The sequence below is a fragment of the Chlamydotis macqueenii genome, chromosome 10, assembly GCF_036417535.1.
Source record: "Chlamydotis macqueenii isolate bChlMac1 chromosome 10, bChlMac1.mat, whole genome shotgun sequence".
Taxonomy (NCBI): Eukaryota; Metazoa; Chordata; class Aves; order Otidiformes; family Otididae; genus Chlamydotis; species Chlamydotis macqueenii.
In genome coordinates, this window is record NC_141565.1 from 11,151,309 (window position 1) to 11,153,648 (window position 2,340).

Here is a 2,340-nt window from a genome sequence, read left to right on the forward strand (position 1 = left end):
AGCGGCGGCGGATGTAAACACGGCGGCGGGCGGGGCGGGGGGAGCGGCGCGGCCCCGCTGAGCTAGCGGAACGCAGCGCCCCCTCGCGGCGCGGAGGAGCAACGGTCATCGGGAGCCCGCGGTGGGAGCGGGGCGGGCTGCTCCGGGACACGCGTGGAACCGCGGGCGGTGCTGCGCCGGCACACGTGAAAACGGGGATCTGTTCTGGGACACACCGCAGGCGACGGGCTGGTCCACAGCGTGGGTGGGAAGGGGCGTCTGGAAGACGTGGAGGAGCAATGGACCACGTGCAGTTGCGTGGGGTGCAGCTCTGGAGCAGGGGTGGGACGCGGGGGGCACCTGCCCTGGGACACGCATGGCACGGGGACGTGCACGTGTTCTGGAACAGGGGCTCGCACTAAGCCACCCTAGCAGGTCCTGTGGGGATGGAGTGGGGGGCACCCCACGGGTGGAGCTGGTTTCCCACAGCCCGGGCACCTGGCACGGCTCAGGGGTTCTGCAGCAACCTGCAATAGGAGAAATAAGGAATGCTCTCCGGGGCAGGGGGCCAAGGCTGACGCCCCCACAGAGGGACTCTGGCCCACACCACAGTAACAGATGCAAAGGACCCCACTCAGGTCAGCGTTCAGACACCCAGGAGGTGCGTTTTATTGCAAAGAAAAACCACAACCCTGCTGCTCCCAGGGCCAGACGCGAGCGTTTCCAAGTGTTCTGTGGCAGCAGCCCTAAGCAGCAGCCAGGGCTCGCAGACAGTTTAGGTCCAGCAGGAACGACGGTGCCGAGAGGAACAGCTGGGAGCCTGGCTGTCAGCCCAGAGGAGCCCACCAGGCTCTCGTGAGCCAGCACGGATGAAGGTGCTTGTTGCCTCTGACTGCTGAGCTGCCCCAAACCCTCTGTGAAGGAGAGATGTGCTCCTGCGTGGCTGCAAAGGTGGACGCAACAGTGGAGCTGCTGACAGCACTGGGATCCTGCTGCGATGCTGGAAGCTCATACTGCAGCAATCCATACAGTAACATATCTCCATTTCACACTGCACAGTTACCGGGTCACTTCTCAGTCATTCTTTACACCCTACATACTATGAGGCACTCCACAGGATGCAAAGGCCTAGCACCTGTTGGACTCCATATTATAAACACAGCTTTAGACATCCAGGCAACATCTGGAAGTTATCTGCAGCTTAGCCATCCCAGACCACATCTGGCCACCATCCCATGGAGATGGAGAACCACTCTGATGCTGGCCGTGCATCCAGCCAATGCCATCGCCAGCATTTCCTGGGGCACAGGGCTCTCGCACCAGCACCTGATCCTCTCACTGAAGAATCATCTCCATTTCAAGCTGGAGCCTCTACTTTCTGGCCGTGCTTCTGGGAGGAGAGGGGTCAAGTGGAGGAGAAAGGGGGGAGACGGAGCTGAGACCCTGTGTTGCTACCCAGGGCCTCTAGAACGGTGATGCCGGGGAAGGTCCCATCTCACTGTTTTGCAGGCGGGGATGTCCTCACACAAACCATCCCTTACGTGCCCCGCACAAGCCCCTCTGCTCACGGGCAAGTCCAGCAGCCCCCGGTGAGTAAAGCAGGTGACTGTCCTAGGCAGGTCACAGGAAACAAATATCCAGAGCTCAGAGGGGGGGGAAAAAAAGTCCTTTTAAAAATGTTTTGTCTCCAACTCCCAGCAGCCACCAGGTGTCAGTGCGATCAAGTGTTTCACAGATGAGACTACTCTGATGTCCAAGTAGGTGGGAAGCAGTTTTGTCTTTGTCTCCTGTATCCTCTCTGTCGCCTGGCACACCGCTCTGAGAAGTCCGTCTTTGACAGTTTTTGTTAAAAAGAAGTTTAACTACATTAAGGTGATAGAAAAGCCTCCTGTTACAAATGCTAAGATAAAGTTTCTCTTCCTCTTTAAATCCTCCCTGTCCAGAGCTGCGAATCCAAGCACTGAACACAAGTGGGCTATCAACAGCCTCCCTACAGCCCTCCCCAGCCCGCAGGTCCCCGGAGATGACCCATCTCTGCAAGGCTGGTGGGAAAGGGACAACAGTGCAATCGACTTAACAAGATCAGCCTAGTGCAAAAAAAATAATACAGAGAAAAAACAAATGGTAAAGGTATAAAAAGTACCACCAGACTAAAGCGAAATGCCATTAACCAGTAGATTTCTGGAGCTAAACTGAGATCATACAGCCAGGTGCACTCTGTCAGAGACAGCAGAAAGTTGTTCTGAGCCTCACAACTGCCACCCTTAGCTGTTCTCAAGACTACCCAGATGCTCCCAATGCAGAAAAAGAGTTCTACAGTCTCTGGAAAACCTTCAGGTCATAAGAAGCCAGAAGAGCAAA